Source organism: Ceratotherium simum, chromosome 21 (genome assembly GCF_057802395.1).
Source record: "Ceratotherium simum simum isolate JZ-2026a chromosome 21, ASM5780239v1, whole genome shotgun sequence".
NCBI lineage: Eukaryota > Metazoa > Chordata > Mammalia > Perissodactyla > Rhinocerotidae > Ceratotherium > Ceratotherium simum.
The window spans coordinates 27,248,079-27,265,712 of NC_141920.1; positions in this window are offsets into that span (position 1 = coordinate 27,248,079).

Genomic DNA, 17,634 nt, shown 5'->3' on the forward strand with positions numbered 1-17,634 from the left:
CAGCGATGCAATCTAGAAGAGGAATAAGATTAGCATGAGTGGGCCAGACCAGTCATGATTCATCTTCCGGGACAGGCTGAACCTTCTCTGAGATTAAGGTAACTCCATCACTACCTAAAGACAAAAAGGAAGTTCTGTGAACAGGGAAGAAGGGGGTGTGTGTATTGAGTACACGACCAACAGTAGCTGCTACAGGTATGCTACTCTACTTACTGTATGATCACACATTTAGTTTATAATTTTATTTATTTATTTATTTATTTTTTCCCCCAAAGCCCCAGTAGATAGTTGTGTGTCATAGCTACACATCCTTCTAGTTGCTGTATGTGGGACGCGGCCTCAGCATGGCCAGAGAAGCAGCGCGTCGGTGCGCGCCCGGGATCCGAACCCGGGTCGCCAGCAGCGGAGCGCGCGCACTTAACCGCTAAGCCATGGGGCCGGCCCACACATTTAGTTTAAAAAGAAGTGTGTATGTGTGTGTACAGTGTATGTGTGTGTAGGCATAGAAAAAGCTAGAAGGATATATATCAAATATTTACCTTTGGGTATTGGGATTATAGTTGATTCTTATTTTCTTCTTGACAACTTTTCACATTTTCCAAATTTTATATAGTAAGCAGGAATTATGTTTACTGTGAAAATGAAGTAGCTGCCACTACACCTATTAGAATGACCAAAATCCAGAACACTGACAACAACAAATGCTGGTGAGCATGTGAAGCAACAGGAACTCTCACTCATTGCTGGTGGGAATGCAAAATGGTGCAGCCTCTTAGGAAGACAGTTTGGCAGTCTCTTACAAAAGTAAACATACTCTTACCATATGATCCAGCAATCGTGCTTCTTGGTATTTACCCAAAGGAGCTGAAAACTTATGTCCATACAAAAAGCTGCACATGTTCATAGCAGCTTTATTCATAATTGCCAAAACTTGGAAGCAACCAAGATGTTCTTTGGTAGATGAATGGATAAATAAACTGTGGTACATCCAGACAACGGAATATTACTCAGCACTGAAAAGAAATGAGCTATCAAGTTATGAAAAGACATGGAGGAAACTTAAATACATATTACTAAGTGAAAGAAGCCAATCTGAAAAGGCTACGTACTGCACGATTCCAACTATGTGACATCCTGGAAAAGGCAAAACTATGGGGACAGTATAAAGATCAGTGGTTGCCAAAGGTTGGGGGGGAGGGAAGAATGAATAGGTAGAGCAGAGGATTTTTAGGGCAGTGAAAATACCCTGTATGATACTATCATGGTGGATATATGTCATTATACAATGTCCAAACCTATAGAATGTACAAGAGAGTACCCTACTGTAAACTACGAACTTTAGGTGATAATGATGTGTCAATGTAGGTTCATCACTTGTAACAAATGTACCACTCCGGTGGGTGATGTTGATAACGGGGGAGGCTATGGATGTGTGGGGACAGAGGGTATACGGGAAATCTCTGTACCTTCCCCTCAACTTTGCTATGAACCTAAAACTGCTCTAAAAAAATGAAGTCTTAAAAAATAAGCAAACTAATTAGCTGTTGTGGTCTTAAAGAAGGACATTATTAGCACCCCCACCATTCTGGCCCTGGTGATTACAGTTCCTGAGGTGGTCACCACCTGGAGGGTCATGAAGGTCCATCAGGACATGGTCACTTTTCTTTCCCTCCTCTGAGCAGCAAGGCCATCTCTGGTGCCCTGGGCACAACCAGACTCAGGCTCTGCAGAAAGCTAGCATCTGACACAGGGCAGGACAACTCATCAGGAAACACTTACTGAAATCATGTGGGCAGGGCATCGCTTTAGGAGCAACAAGACACCTGAAGATGGCTAAGACATGGAGTTTGCACTGGGATAGGACTCTGGAAGCATGGGGAGTCTTGGATATACCAAATCTGTATGGCCTTGGACAAGTTGTTACCCCTCTCTAAGTCTCAGTTTCTTCATCCACAAATTGGGTGTGACTCATACTGAAAGACCTCACAGAATTCCTGTGAGACCAGTTGATAATAAAATGCTATAGTGAAATGCTTTACTTAATGGCCATATGGGAGAAGCACAGCAATTATTCTAAAGGGCAACTAAAGATTCCATATGGGGATTGGGGAGTGCAGGGTAAGCGAGAATCCCCAGGTTTGGGGCCAAGCAGATCTGGGTTTGGATCTCAGCTCTGCCACTGACAGCTGTGGAGCCTTGGGCAAGACTCTCGATTTCTCACAGCGAGCAAGTATCGGGCCCAAGGAGCACAGTGTCATATCAAAGTTTGCAAACTTGAGAGTCAGTCAGACCTGGATTCACAACCTAACTCTGCCATTTATCAGCTATGTGTGATATATCAGCTTTTCCCAAGGAGCATCAGAAGTAAAGAAATTCGAGGCACATCCTGGAAGCAGGAAAGCGGGATCAGGGGATGGAGAGAGAGAGCACATGGGTTGGGGAGGGAGACAGATAACCCACAGGTACTAGGTGGTAGCCTAGGATAAGGAGACCAAGGGAAAGGCCACAGGGGAGTGGGAAGTCCCAGAAAGGACATTTGTGGAGTACTTATAATGAACTAAGCACATCAATCCTTCCAATCACCTTATGAAGGTACTATTCTCATCCCCCTTACAGATGGGCCAACTAGCCCAGAGTACATAGTGACCACATGAACCTGGAGCTCACACTCTCACCTCTCCCTACAGCCAGGTGGCCCAGCTCAGTCCCTTCACCTCTTTCAAGTCCTGTGAAAATACTGGGTGTGCCTTTAGGGCAGCAAGATGAAAAAATATTCTATTCCCCTCCTCCCTGGAGGCTCCCAGACTTGGAGAGAGGAGACGCAAAGACATAACTGTGATTTGAGACGAGGCCTGCGGAAGCATGTTAGCACATTCAGCAACTGGCATATTGTGATATTTCTCAGTTATCCTGTCCCTGCCTCCGCAGACCTGCTCTGCCCACGGCTCTCCGATGGCTCTTCATCTCCCGGAGGAACAGACCAGAGGCTCCTCCTGCCAACATGGGTCCACCTCATTGTTGGCTGTATTTCCCTTTCTCTCGGGCCAGGCTCCATGAGCTCGCCAGCCTCTCTGGCCTCTGTTCCCGGGGTTCTTTCCACCTGGAATGCCCTCTCCTCTGGACCCCTCTTTACACACGCGCGTGCACACACACACACACACACACGACATATCTCTGTCCATATCTGTTCATCACCCCCCACCCCAAAGAGGGATCCTGCAGACTTCCTCTCTCAGCTGAGTTTTGTCTCGGCCCTCGACTAAGGAAAACGCTGTATGTTCTGGCACCTACGGGGCAAATGTGAACTGCACTTCTATTAATAAAAAACAAAGTCCCCAAACCTTGGAATATATCCCAACCACCCTTACCAAAAATTACCTTTGTAGGCAGAGCTGGAATCAGTGGATGGAAGCCCCAGAGGGGCCCTCACAACAGTTTATTTATTTATTGCATTTATTTAGCACTGCACATTTATTTATAAATATTTGTTCATTATCGATATATTTATAGCACTGCATTTATTGAGTGCTTCCTGGGTGCCAGGCACTTTGGTAAGTACTTTACAGCCTTTCTTTTTTTTTTTTTTTTTTTTTTTTTTTAAAGATTTTATTTATTCAGTTTTTTCCCTCCAAAGCCCCAGTAGATAGTTGTATGTCATAGGTTCACATCCTTCTAGTTGCTGTACGTGGGACTCGGCCTCACGTTGGACGGAGAAGTGGTGCCCCGGGGCGCTCCCGGGATCCGAACCCGGGCCGCCAGCATCAGAGCGCGCGCACTTAACCGCCAAGCCACGGAGCCGGCCCTTTACAGCCTTTCTTATCACACATCTACGTCTTTAAGAGGTAAGAACTATTATTATCCCCATTTTACAGATGAAAACTGAGGCTCCAAACAATTACTCAGTAAGTAAGTGGCAGAGCCAGAGTCAAAGTCTGTTCTAACCCGACTTCAAAGCCCGTGACTTTGGCCTCTTCTGGGCTCACAAACTGGTGGACTGTAGGCAGCATCTGTCAGTAGTTGTGTTTTATTTGGCCTGCTCAATGTTTTATAAAATCGAGAATTAATCGCCTCTATTTAAAAAGTAGGAGATTTCCCGTATAAATTGGGGTTTCCAGCTTCTCTTGAAATATCCAAAGATTTGGCCACCCTGGGCCTGGGTTCCCACATGGCAATAATTGGCTGGAGGGAGTAGCAATTGCCCCCCTTAAAAAGGGTGTGTAAATTCCACTTTGCTGTATGCTCCCCAGCCTTCCACAGAACCGCCTCCTTCATTTTCCTTGCCTGCCTAACCCTTAGCAGCATTCGAGTTTGTGACTCCTGGGTCCACACTCTCTAATAGTTGGAATTGCCTTGCAAGGTAGTGAGCTCCCCATCACTGGAGATGTACAAACTGAAGCTAGCTGGCTACCTGGTAGGGGTGTTGGAAAGGGATTTCAAGAGTCAGTTGGGGAACAGGATAAAATAGCCTTTATAATCCCTTCCAGCCCTGCAATGTCAAATATGTACTTAAGACTTTGCAGCATATATTGTTAAGAACTAACTTCCCGTCTGGTCTCAACTTACTATTTCAACCTTTCCTTTCCCTTCACCTTGGTTTCTTGATCTATTTACATATTTTTAGTCACATGATTATGCTGTATGAATTCTTATAGGCTTACTCAAATCCTTTTTGGAACAAGGCATGGGGAACAAATAAATCCATACATAAAGGGCTTGGTTCCAGGTACTGAAAATAAACAACAACAGAAAAGAATTACAAGTTATAACTAACTGCCAAGTTATCTCAGTTTCCCTGAGATGCTTGGGCTCAAGGAGATGAAGGACCTAAGAGTCTGGGATGCAGCAGCTGTGAGCATGTGTCCAGGTGCTCCCAACCCACTGTCTCAGGACCACAGCCTGCAAGTTTTATTTCCCACTCTTTATTTAAAACAAATTTTAAAATCATAGGAGTAACTGGAGCAGTTTTTTAAAAAATGGCTGCAGGGGCCAGCTGAGTGGCTCAGCGGTTAAGTACGTGCGCTCCGCTGCGGCAGCCTGGGGTTTGCAGGTTCGGATCCTGGGTGCACACCGACGCACCACTTGTCAAGCCATGCTGTGGCGGCATCCCATATAAAGTAGAGGAAGATAAGCACGGATGTTAGCTCAGGGCCAGTCTTCCTCAGCAAAAAGAGGAGGATTGGCATCAGATGTTAGCTCAGGGCTAATCTCTCTCACAAAAAAACAAAAGCTGCAGATTCCTTAACACTCCTCCCATTGAGAGGGGGAGTCTCTATCCTCTTTCCTTGAACCTGAGTAGGCTTGTGGCCGATTTAACCAATAGAGTATGGCAGAGGTGATGTGAGGCCACGTGACTTCCGACATTGGGTTATAAAAAGATATGCAGCTTTGCCTGGTTCTCTTTGCCTCCTCTCCAAATGCTTCCTCCTGGGACACTTCCTCTTGGAACACAGCTTCATGCTGTGAGGAAGCTCAAGCCACACTGAGAGGCCATTTGTAGGTGTTTCAGTCAATGGCCCTATCTGAGCCCAACATTCCAGGCACCCGAGCCCAAGTACCACAAATGCAGTGACCCCAGCTGTTTTACCAGCTTAGGCCCCAGACATCATGGAACACAGACAAACCAATTCTGCTATGCCTGGTCCAAACTCTCAACTCGTAGAATGTGTGAGCACAATAAAAGGATTCTTGTTTTATGCCACTAAGTTTGGGGTGGTTTTCTATCCATCAATAGAAAATTAGAACAGTAACCCAATGAGTCAAACCATAAAGAAAAAGACAGTGTAAATGGTAAGTTCCCTTTCACAACATTTCATTCCATCTCCCTCCTCAGAGGTAACACTGTTAACAGCTTTAAGTGTACTCTTCCAGACCTTTTTCTATACACTTACATATGCATGCATAATAGAAAAATATAGATCTTGTGTTTCTTTTTTATTTAAGTGAGATTATACGCAAAGGCATCTTGCTTTTTTCTATTAATAGTATGTCTCACGATCTGTTTAAATTTACAAAAGAACTTGAATTGGTAATCTATTCAGATGCTGTGAACCAGCTTCCAAGATGGCCCTCACTGCCCCCACCTCCTTGTATTCAAATCCTTGCATAGTCCCCTTCCACACTGAACCAGCAATGGCTTGTGTGACCAATAGAATATGGCAGAAATGTTGGTATGCCACTTCTGAGGTTAGGTTATAAAAGGCATTGCAGCTTCCATCTTAGTCTCTTGCTCTCTCTCCTGGATCCCTTGTTCTGGGGAAAACAGTTGCCATATCAAGAGCATCCCTGGGGAATAACTGAAGTCTCCTGCCAACAGCCGTGTGAGTGAGCCATCTTGGAAGTAGACTCTCCAGCCCCAGTCAAGCCTTCAGATGACTGCAGCCCTGGCTGACATCCTGACTGTAACCTCACGATGACCCTGAGCCAGAACCACCCAGATAAGCTGATTCCAGATTCCTGACTCTCAGAAACTGCATGAGGTAATCAATATTTGTTGTTTTCAGCTGCTGAATTTTGGGGTAATTTATTCACAGCAATAGATAACTAATATATGTGGTTTGAAATATTTAAAAATTAAAAAAGAATATAGCAAAAGCTCTTTGTCACTCCTACCTCTAAACACCTGGTCCCCCATCCTCTCCCACCTCCCCCACCTAATTCCCTTGGTAAATGTAAGGTTTATTATCTTGGGTACAGAAGCAGACATGCCCTTGGCCCCTCTTATAGATTATCTGACCCAAGAACTCCTGCAGCACAATGCATTCCCTTTCAGCAGCTGTAAAATCATGCCCTTCTTTCTCTGCAGGAATGGGGCCATTGGCTTTTTTAGCCTAGATGCCACCTCTCCCTGCCAAGGCCTCAGACACCCACGAGCATCCCCACATCCTGTCTCAGGTTTGGGGGTGGGGGCTTCCCCGCCTTGCACACTAGTGGAAAACATTACCTGGCCTTTTTCTTCATCTCATAGAAATCAGAAATCAACCACTCACCTCCCAACATGTAGTCTCAGCCTAGTCCCTGGCCTTCTCTCCCAGGGTGCCCCAGCCCTGCACCCTTCACCCCAGACTTCCCAATGTGCTCCGATACCCCACCAAGACATCACTAACGTCCCGAATGCTCTGCCCCCACCCCATCCTTCTGAAAACAACCGCCTATCTTTAAGACTCAACCCAGGGGTCATCTCTGTGAAGCTTCCCCAACATCCTCATAGGTCTCCTTGCTTCTAACCTGGCCCCTCTCAGTCCACTGTCTGCTCAACAGCCAGAGGGGTTGATGCAAAACCTGAGGTGGTGCTTCCAGTTCCGGTAAGCTGGAGTAAGCAGTCTCCACCCTGCCTCTGCTGCTGAGGCAGCTCCAACCCTGGACAGAGGCATGGAGCAGTTAGTTGAGGGCTCTGAGATGTCAATAGTAGCAGGCAGATGGGGGAAGACCAGTAATCCAAGTACCACCAATCTGCCAGTGAGTCTACACTTCTTTTTTCCCTCTGGTATTTTCCAGGCTGGTCTCAATGCAGCCCCAAACCTAAAAGTGGGCATCAGCGTGAACAGAGGGAGTGTCAGGAGAAACCCTCTAGTTCTGGCTCCAGAAACAGGAAAGAGGTTTCCTAACACTCAGAGAGAGTGAGAGAGATCCCCATTTGTTTCCTTTTATCTGTTCTCTTGTGTCCTAGCCCCCAGGCTCATGGTGGCAGAGGTGGTGGCAGGTGCCTGCAGGAGCCTGAAGTTACGAGGAAGGGGAACCTTCCTCTCTAACTGGAGGAGTTTGTGATCCTGAGATGGAGGGATGAAGCCCTATTGCTTTGGCCCCAGACGTGGGTGCCGTTGTAGGAAATGCATATCAGCGTCCGGTAAATAAAGCCCCAGGGAACCAGAAAGTCCCAGGGAGATCGCAGTGAGGGGGGTAGTTTGGGAAAGTGACCCCACAGAGTTATTTATGGACTTCTGGGCTCACCCTCCAGCTGCACATGAGTGGATCGCCCCTAAACAGCTTACCACAGACTTTGAGAACTGAGTCATGAGCTAGGCTACCACCCGAGTTCCAGACTGTTCCATGAGTGACAGGCACACAGGGCAGATGCACGTGGCATTGTAGAGGGTTTGAAAACAGGACTGATGTTGGAACCACAACCACAGAAGGCAGGTGAAGCTTGCAGCCACTTTACCAATTGCCTGCTAAGACAAAAATATCAATATTCTCCATGGGATTTAAATGAGACCCAGAGCTCATAACATAATATTTAAAATATCCAGGACAAATTATTCACAATACAAAGGAAAATCTCAATTCACAAGGGAAGAGACAATGAAAAGAAGCCAACACCAAGATGTTGGAATGATCTGAAAAAGATCTTAAAGCAGCTGCTATAAAAACACTCTAAGGAGAGAATGGGGAGCTAGTGTTTAATGGGTATGGAGTTCTAGTTTGGAAAGAAGAAAAAGTTCTGGAGATAGATAAGTGGTGGTGGTTGCACAACAATGTGAATGTACTTAATGCCTCTGAACTATATACTTAAAATTGGTTAAAATGGTAAATTTTATGTTATGTTTTACCACAATTTAAAAAAATACTACAAGTACTAAGGATTAAGACCCTGAGCTTTCTTCAGCTTTTTCATAAATAGAATATATATATACACCAAAGGGAGATTTTAGAACTGAAAAATACAATAACCAAAACAAAAAACTGAACGGATGAGCTAAACAGTAGAATGGAGATGTCCCAGGACAGAATCTGTGAACTTGAGGATAGATCAATAGAAATTGCCCAGTCTGAACAACAGAGAGAAAAAGATTGAAAAGATAAAGAGGTCTAAGAGACTTGTGACATAACATCGAACACACACGTGAGCAGAGTAGGAGAAGGACGGGAGAAAGGGGACAGTGCCCAAATGCTCATAGCAGCTCTAGTCATAATCCCCTCTAGACTGGAAATAACCCCTTCACCGGGCAAGTCAGTAAACAAACTGTGGTATATCCACACAATGGAACACAGCTCAACAATAGAAAGGAATGAACTACTGACACCTGCAACAACCTAGAGGAGTCTCAATGGCATTATTCTGAAAGAAGCCAATTTCAAAAAGTGACATACTGTGTGATTCCATTTAGATGACATTCTCAAAAAGACAAAACTCTAGTGACAGATCAGCGGTTACCACAGTTAAGGGTGGGGAGACTGTGTCACTACAAAGGGAAACATGAGGGTTTTTTGAGGGGTGATGGAAGTGCTCTGTATCCTGTTTGTGGTGGTGGTTACGCAAATCTACACATGTGTTAAAATTCATAGAATTACACACCAAAAAAAAAAAAAAGTAAATTTTACTGTATGTTAATTCAAACAAACAAAAAACTTGTGGAAGTCAGGCTCCAAGATAGCCCACAGTGATCCTCACTTCCTTCTGTTTATGCCCTTGTGTGGTCCCCTCTCTCGTTGAATAGGGCTGGCCTGTGTGACCAACAAAAATGGCACAAGTGATGGTGTGAGACTCCTGAGGCTGGGTCATAAAAGACATTGCAGCTTCCATCTTGGTCCCTTGAATCACTCACTCTGCGGGAAGCCAGTCACAATGTTGTGAGGACACCCAAGCAATCCTGCAGAGAGGAGCTGAGGCCTGCTACCAACAGCCAACCCCAGCTTGCCAGCCCTATGAGTGAGCCACCCTGGAAATGGAGACTCCAGCCACAGTCAAGCCTTCAGATGAGTGCAGCCCTGGCCAACATCTGACTACAACCTTGTGAGAGACCAGAACCATTCAGCCAAGCTGCTCCCAAATTCCTGACCTACACAGAAGCTGTGAGAAGAGATACACGATTATTGTTGCTTTAAGAGACTCCATTTGGGGGTTACTTGTTATGCAGCAATAGATAGCTAATGCCAAGATATAGATCATATAAAACCTGAGTCAGATCATGTCACTCCCCAGCTCAAATTCTCCCAATGACTTCTCATGTCACTCATGGACAAGCCAGAGGCGAGGCCCACTTTGATCTGGCCCATGCTCCCTCTCACATCTCACCCCCTACCCCTTCTCCATGTCCCTCAAACACGCCAGGCTAACCTCCACTCCAGGCCTTCTGCACTTGCTGTTCCTTCTGCCTGGAATGTTCTTCCCCACATAGCCACACAGCTCACTCACTCACCTCCTGCAGGTGTCCCCTCAATGTCACCTGGACACAAGAGGCCTTCCCTGACTGCCCCAGTAACTCTCCTTCTCTTTACCCTGTTTCATCTCCTTCATAGTCTTCATCACTTCCTCACACATTATATATTTTTTTGTTCCTTATCTGTTTCTCCCCCACAGGAAAGCAAGCTCCATGGGAGGAGGGACTCAATTCATAATGGTTCAAAGGTTTAATTTGTATTCCCATTTTACAGATGAGGACACTGAGTTTCAGTGACTACATCCTGGATTAATGTTAAAGCTAGGCCCTGCACCCAAGCCTCTGGACTCCAAACCTAATGCCCTTTTACAAAGGTCACCCACTCCAAAGCCCTCATTTTATAGTTGAAGTGGAGACAAGGGTTCAGAGAGGGCCAGGGCCTTTCCTGCCACAAGGAGGCAGTTACCTGCCTCCCCCTGTACACCATTGGCCTATGTGGCTTGGGTCCTTGGCTCCCTCCAGACCCTACTCCTCAGAAGCCTAATCCTGTAGAGACAGGAGGGGGTCTCTCCCGCTGGCCCATCTCGCCAGCAGGCTGAGTGCTCAGGGTTCCTGTTTGCTCTCTGACAACGGCTGGGAGAAGAAGCTCTCACTATGAGCAAACACAACATTGAAAAGCCAAGGAGAGGGCTGGCCCCGTGGCTTAGCGGTTAAGTGCGTGCGCTCCGCTGCTGGCAACCTGGGTTCGGGTCCCGGGCGTGCATCAACGCACTGCTTCTCCACCCATGCTGAGGCCGCGTCCCACATACAGCAACTATAAGGATGTGTAGCTATGACATACAACTATATACTGGGGCTTTGGGGGAAGAAAATAAATAAAATTATTAAAAAAAAAAAAAAAAGCCAAGGAGAGATGGAAAGGAAGCTTATAGCAGGCAGTGCCTAGCAGGGCTGCCAGAATCCCAGTAAGGCTTAATCCCCCACATCTGGGGCCTTCCTAATAGCTGTCAAACATTTTCATGCACCTTGGAATCTCTCTGGCAGCCCTGTGCCAACTGCTGGTTCATAGCTGAAGAAACTGAGCCTCAGAAAAGTTCTGCAGTTTTGCGAAATAATAACACTGTTACCATCAAGCATCTACTATGTGCCAGATACTATGGCAATATTAGTTCTTTAAATTCGTATAACAATCCTACAAAGTAGAATGGAGTTACATCACATACGGGTTTAACAAATTAGGGCAGAAAGAGAATAAATTTTGTCTTTATACTTTAGGACCTGACTTTCAAGCAAGATGAGACTTGACTGAAGACATTTTTTCCATTTTACTGATGCAAAAACTGAGATTCAGACAGGCTAATAACTTGTTTGAGTCACTCATTAGTTAGTGGCTGAGCTGGGATTCAAACCCAAGTCTCCTAGGCTGTGTACAGCCAGCACACTGCAGCACCAGGACAGAAATCAAAGCGTCCAGACCCAAGACCAGTGGCTTCTCCCTAAGCCACATGAAAAACCAATGAAACCAGACTGTGTTGGGAACAGGCACTATGCCAGGGAGGATGAACTGGCACAACTTCGTTGGAGGGCAGTGTGGCCATGCCAATCAAATGAAAAATGCACACACCCCTTTGACCCACCAATTCCACTACCATAAACATATCCCACTGATGCATTTGCACACGTGGGAAATGGCACCTGTTCCAGGTTCTTCACTGCAGCTTTGCTCGTGATGGCCAAAAACATCAAACTTAAATGTCTCGCAATAGGTTAAACTCATTATAGTCCATCCATGTTATGGAATATTATGAGGAGGGTAAAAAGAAGGAGAAAGATCTGCATATCTGATATGGAAAAAGCTCTAAGGTATGTTATGAGAAAAAATCAAGAGCCAAACATACAATTTTGTGTTTTTTTTTTTTAAAAAAAAGGATATATACATGGATGTATGCCTATAGATGGCATGAAACATTTCTGGAAGGCTTATAAGAAACTGTTAGCAGTGTTTGCCACTGGGGAGGGTTCTGGGCCAGAAGCAGGCACTGTTTTTTCACTCTACAAACATAGTCTTTTGTACTTTAAAAATTTTTTACCTTGTGTATGAATTTATTCTCAATAAAACTTTTGAATAATTTACACAGCTCTGCCTTTTGGCACCACAGGGACCCCTTCTCTCATAGATGGCTTAGGGGGCCCCTTCGTGAGCCCTGAAAAACCCCTCCCGCCACCCTCAGCCTATTTGCTTGCCCTTGACCCAGAGACAAGCTCTGATAAAGATCTGATCAAACACCCTCGGTTTAAAAGCCTCCCCTGGTTCCCCAGGGGAAAGGACCAAACCTCTTACTTTGGCATTCCGGACCCTTGGTGCTGCTCAGACTTTCCTATGCGCCTCATCTCCGGTCTCCGCCTCCCTAGATCCACGCATGGCACTGCCCACCGCTCCCCACAAACTTAGCTCTTTTTCTGGTTTTCACTTTACAGACTTTCCCTGCAGTTGTTTTAAACCCACAGTCATATCAACCACCCTAATGCCCAGTTCTGATTGTGTCACTTCCCTTGCATCATAGCCCTCACTGGCTCCCCATTGCTCCTAGGAATACAAGCTCTTCACTCTTGCATTCAAGGCACTGCGCTCCTGCCACGTTCTGACCCCAATGAAGTTTTCTTTTTTTTTTTTTTATAATTTTATTTATTTATTTTTCCCCCAAAGCCCCAGTAGATAGTTGTATGTCATAGCTGCACATCCTTCCAGTTGCTGTATGTGGGACGCGGGCTCAGCACGGCCGGAGACGCGGTGCGTCGGTGCGCGCCCGGGATCCGAACCCGGGCCGCCAGTAGCGGAGCGCACGCACTTAACCGCTAAGCCACGGGGCTGGCCTCCCAATGAAGTTTTCAAACTCTTCCCCCAATCCAGCCAAACTAGACAATTTATGGTCCCCTATTTGCACCTTTGCTCATGCTGTTTCCTCCATCCAGAATTCCTTTTCTTCTTCCTCATGAGTACCTGATGAAATCATACGCATCATTGAACTCAACTCCTACCTTCTCCCTGAATCTTCCACGATGCCAGAAGTCATCTCACCTACCCAGACCACTTTCTCTGCATATTCATGCCTTCAACTTATATACAACGGGCACTCTTATAAGCCATGCACTGGGTCAGGTGCTGGCATAGGGAGATACATCAGGCATGGCTCTTGTTCTTGGAGAAACTCTGGTCTAGCTGGGGAAACTGAGAAGCAAATGTCTTCTGATAAGTGACGTGAGGGGCAGTGCAGCACAGGGGTTAAGGGTATTGACTCTTGTTTCATACTTCCAGGACTGGAATCCCAGCTCTGCCACTCATGAGCTATGTGACCTTAAGCTAGTTGCTTCACTTCTCTGTGCCTCAGTGCCTTTATCTGTAAAATGGAGATAATAAGAGGACCAACCTCATAGAGTTATTCTGTGAATTAGATGAGTTAGCTTCTGTAAAGTGCTTATTCACTTTCAAGGTGAAAGTTTCAAATTTCAAGGTGCTACGGGAGCTCAGAAGAGGAAGATTTCTTAGAATAAGATCTTGAAACGTTAATGAGTATTATACAAGCAGACAGAAAGCCTTAACAATAACATGGAGTTGTGACTGGAGGGACTGGAGGATGAATGGACAGCAGGGTTTCTCTCTTACTGCATTTCAATACTTGCCCCTCCCCCACAGCCCCATGGCTCTTGTTCTGAGGTCTGCAGGGCCGACATAAAGACCAGGCTGAGCGAGGGTCTCCCAGACTTCATCTTCATACATCATACCACATCATTTACTTAATATTTTTCTCTAAATCAACTCACTTTTTTGTAAGCTAAATAAATTTCTTAAAAGGAAACTTTAAACCACATCTGTAAACGAGCAAATGAAAATACGAAGTATCCAAAAAATAAATATAATGAAAGCAAACAGTGTTAACTAAATTCTAGCTAGCTAACATTGCTTTCTCTGTTACTAGGAAAAGATTATTAGCAAGTGGTAGAGAAGTGCATGACATGCTGGCAGCGAACTGAGACTTTCTCTTTGGCATTGTTGCAGGACTGAGAAAACACTGAAAAGACAGTTCTCTCCTGCTCGTGCCCCGCACCTCCTAAACCATCTTGTACCCTGTTAGGGAGGGGGAACTTCCCCCACGCTCTAGAGAACAAACGCCAAATGGCTCAACGTGTCACCCAAACTTTTTTGAGAAAGGTGGATTTTCAGAGAGTGATGGGGTGCCCCTCCTCGGCCAGCCCTGGGTGGGCACTGTTCCCCACTTTTGCTGAGTCACTGCCAGGGGAAGCAGGCGGTTTCTGGGAAATGCCTTTTGTTCCTTCCCCTCCCGCTGTTTACCTGGTTGGGCTTGATGTCCAGGGCTGATGATCAGTGAAGGATTAGATGTAAAAACAAACCAAACCTGCTTGCCCTTAAATAACGTCATTTCAAGGGAAAGGTCCCAACCTTGAAATAAATCCGTTTTCAAGTAAGAATTTGAATTAATTCTGACAACATAATCCAGAGCACAGGATTTGCCTTCAGGCTATGTTTTTTTCTGTCAACTCCACTAAGGATAGAGAGAAAACTGAGGACTGAAAGGGATCCTGATTTTCGGGCCAGGGAAAGCTTATTATTATTATTCACTAAGCTTCTCTGGAGCGAACAGAACATGGAAATGAGAGCTCAACTCTTTCTTCCTCCTTCCATCCTGTCTCTCTTTCTTTCTTTCCTTTCCGCTCCCTTCCCTATTCCTGGAGGATCTATGAGGTATCAGGACAGCGTTTCCCAGCTGAATACCAGCTCCTCCGTTTCTGCCTAATCCACAACCCACCTCTACTGGTACATACTTAAACTTTTTTTTTTTTTGTGAGGAAGATCGGCCCTGAGCTAACATCTGCCAATCTTCCTCTTTTTGCTGAGGAAGACTGGCCCTGGGCTAACATCCATGCCCATCTTCCTCCACTTTATATGGGACGCTGCCACAGCATGGCTTGACAAGCAGTGCGTCTGTGTGCGCCTGGGATCCGAACCGGCGAACCCCGGGCCACCGCAGTGGAGCGCGTGCACTTAACCGCTTGCGCAACCGGGCCAGCCCCATACTTAATTTTTTAAAAATATAACTCCCATTGTTTTATGTACATATAATTGGTCCCATCCTAAAACAATGAAATCCATTAAATCAAGAGTTTGATTATTGGGTTGTATCATTTTCCCCAATGCACAATAAGAGAAATAAGTCAATGTTACAACACAAACTAAGCAGTACTGGGCACCTCCTAAAGCCATCCCGTTGACCACGCTTGGTGGAACCTTCAAGGCTCGCCAGGGCCCTCCATAGCTGCTTGCTGGTTGACCACAGTGCACGATGCCCACAGCCTTCAGACCACTGTTGCTCAAACTTCAGCTCCCGCGGAGCTTGTTAAAACATTCCTGGGCCGCATCCCCAGAGATTCTTATTCAGTAGTTCTGGGGTGGGGCCTGGGAGTCTGCATTTCTAACAAGCTTCCCCAGGTGATGTCAATGCTGCTGGTCTGAGGACCACAATTTAAGTGCGTCTTGGGCCACTGGGCATCAAAATCACTTGTAGGTGCTTCTTAAGATGCACATTCCTGGGTTCTACCCACCAGACATTCTGATCCCTCAGGTCTGGGTAGGTCCCCAGAATCTGCCTTATCAACCAGCATCCGAGGAACCTCGGGGGACCACCTTTGAGAAACACTGCCTGGACCACCACTAGCACCTGGAACTCAGAGGTGAGACAGAGAGGTGAGAAGACCCGCCTCAAGGTTACTCTGCAAGTCAAGGACGACTCCTTCTCCCTGTTGCTTGGGCCCTAAACCTCAGAGCATCCCGGACTTCTCTATTTCCCTGCTACCCCAATTCAGCGTGTCAGGAAACTCTGTTGGCTCTTCCTTCAAAACATATTTAGACTTTCTGTACAAGACTCCAGCAAACAGAAATGGGGGTGGGATGGTAAACGAAACAAGACTGGTGAAATGTTGAAGGTTGTTGAAACTGGGAGTTCATTTGATTCAACACAATTTTTATGTATATTTGAGTTTTTCCATAAGAAAAGTTTTTATTTTTAAGTCTTTGATCTAACAAATCCACTTCTGGGAATTTATCTTAATGAAAATTTTAGATACAGAAAGAAACCTTACAAATAAAAATATTTTCATAATAGTGAAAAATTGAGAACATACTAAATTCTCATAATAGGACAACAATACACTGTGGGACAGCTCTCGATGGAATTTTAGGTCACTAAAGATGTTTATTCAGGCTATGTACCAACATGGAAAATATACTATTAAGTGAAAAACAGGACATTAAATTCTATATATTGCATGATTAAAACTATGCAAAGACATATCTTAAAAAAAATTGAAATTTAAAAATAATTTTGTATATCCATGATCTGACCACTTCCCACCACCTTCAATGCAACGACTCTTGCCTGAGTGCCATCCTGAGTCCCATCCTCTCTCTCCCCTGCATCCCTGCAGCAGCCCTGCATCCATCTCCCCGCTTCCACCCTTCCTCCCTCTCATCTCTTTTCCACGTGGCAGCCAGACAGGTCCTTCAAAAATGTAAATCAGACCATGACACCTCTCTCTGTTCAGACCCTACAAAGGCTTCTCATTTTCTCCAAATAAAAGCCCCGTCTCGACCTTACCATTGCCCTCTAGGCTGCAGGACAGTCACCTCTCCTGCTCTGATCTATTGCTCTGTTCCCTGCCTCGCTTCAGCCATGCTGGCCTCCTTGCTATTCTTCAAACACTCACTCCAGCTTCAGGACTTTTGCACTTGCTGTCTGCCAGGAACGCGCTGCCTTAAGATGTCTGAATGAGTGTGCCCCTCCCTCTCCACAGCAGCTCTTCGGAGAGGCCTCACCTGAACTCCTTGTCTAAACAGCACTGCTCACCCTCTGCACCCCCACACCCTTTATTTTTCTTTATAACACCTAATCATCAACACCTCCCATGGTACATTTGTTTATTGTCTCTTCTACTTACTAGAATGTAAATTCCTTGAGAACAAAGACCTTATGTCTGATTCTCTGCTGAATCCCTAGTACCGAGCACAGAGCCTGGAACATGGTAGGTGATCAATAAATATATGTTGAATGAAAGAATGTTGAACTAAATAACCACCCAAGAGAACTGCCAGCTTCACATGGGCTTTCTGTTCCTTGGGTGATCTCCCTCTCCCCAAAACCTTTGCAGTGGCAGACCCATAGCAGGAGCCCAATGGCAACTAAGGTGCTGATCATTTTTCCATCGGAGGCCTCCGTGGCACACACAGCATAAAGTGCACCCTTGTGACCTGGAGGCAGCAGAGCACGGTGACTAACAGTACTGGCTTTGGGAGGTTGAATCCTGGCTTAATACCACCAGCTGTGTGGCCTTGGGAAAATTATGAGAATTTTCTGAGCATTCATTTTTTCCTTGTGCAGAAAGAAGATATTAACAGTTCCTACTTCCCAGGGATGGGGTGGGTCTCCTAAACCAGAGAATGCCCATAAAGCACTTAACAAGCACA